A 1,478-nucleotide genomic window follows, 5' to 3' on the forward strand; every position below is an offset into this window, starting at 1 on the left:
ATAGATAAACCATTTTGAAAGGCTTTGATGTTTTGAGAATTGAATGGTTCCTCTTTTAGAAAAGATTTCCGACTTTACTTTTATTGTAAACTGTTATTTTTTGAAAAGAGGCATAAGTCAGTTATTAATCACTGGTACGATTTATCTTCATGTATCCTATTACAGTAATTCCCAAAAACCCTCTACTGAGAACCCTTTCGAGGATGATGTTCTCACCCCCTACATTTTTCCCCTTTCAGGATTTGGGCGCAGAAGTTATGAAGAATTTATTTAGTTATTGTTGTGATGTTTTGTATTGCTTTAGATTATTAATTATTGTACCCTCGCCTTTATCTTGATATATATTTTGTAAGAGGGATAGTGATTGTATTAGTTAATGTTTGTAATATTATTTATATATATGTATGTATATATATGGATGTACTCTTTATGAGTTTTTGTAAGTTGTATGGTTTCTATGGATGTACGTTATCGAACAAAAGCATTTTTGGGAACGGTATTTGCGGTTTAAAGTTTTTTTAAACAGGCTCATATTTTAGTATTAAATAGTATAAGTGTCGTCGTAATGTCCGAGCTATCAGAGTTGCGCAGCCGGAAGCGTGAGCTTTGGTAGTTAGGGTATTACATTATGGTATCAGAGCAGTCCTTCCTGTAGAGCCTGAGGAATGGACCGACTATGCTTCAGTTGCATACTCTGAGTGTTTGTCATGTAATAGGTCTTGTCGAATGACGAGAATTAGAGCTTTATGCACATGACGATCTATTGATTTAACGCTGTTAGTCTTGCATTGCATAACTCCTAATATTAAGTTTGGCCGGCTTAATACTAGTGACTTGTGTATATGAAAGCACTAATGGGTTATCATAGATGAAATACGAGTTTTGAGTAAAGCGAATCGCGGGTTTTGGGAACGCTAGAAACTATTTCTCGAGGCTGCTCAGTTATGTGTCTTGGATTTTGTTCAAGTCGACCTGTTCTTTCATGTTCTAACTTGAAGTTCTTGTTGCTAGTTCTTTTGAAAAGTAGCTTGATTTATCAACTTCATTCTTCTATTCATATGCATTCTTGTTTGATCCTAAGTGCATATGCTTGTTTGAGATCCTTGTTGTATCTATCTTCCTCTGTTTGAGTTCTTCTTGATTCAAGTATTCTTCGATATAGCCTTGAACTTGTCTTAATGTGCTATGACTTTAACTTCGGGTTCCGAATTCATTCTTAAAGAATTTGTTGATTCGGTTTTCCTCTTATTTGACAGTGATTACGGCTAATTTTGAAATTTTCACAAAAGTTGCTGTTGATTTGATATATACTTATCTACACATTTGGAACTTGAAGATTTCTCATACAGTTTAATGATTATTTATTTCTAATACATCGCCTGTGCGTTTACTGGTTTACGGAACTACATTTACCTTAAATTACAATTTGACTTTCTAGTAATTTTACTATAGTTCCAATGCACATCTTCATTTGATTA

Source organism: Arachis duranensis, chromosome 2 (assembly GCF_000817695.3).
Source record: "Arachis duranensis cultivar V14167 chromosome 2, aradu.V14167.gnm2.J7QH, whole genome shotgun sequence".
NCBI lineage: Eukaryota > Viridiplantae > Streptophyta > Magnoliopsida > Fabales > Fabaceae > Arachis > Arachis duranensis.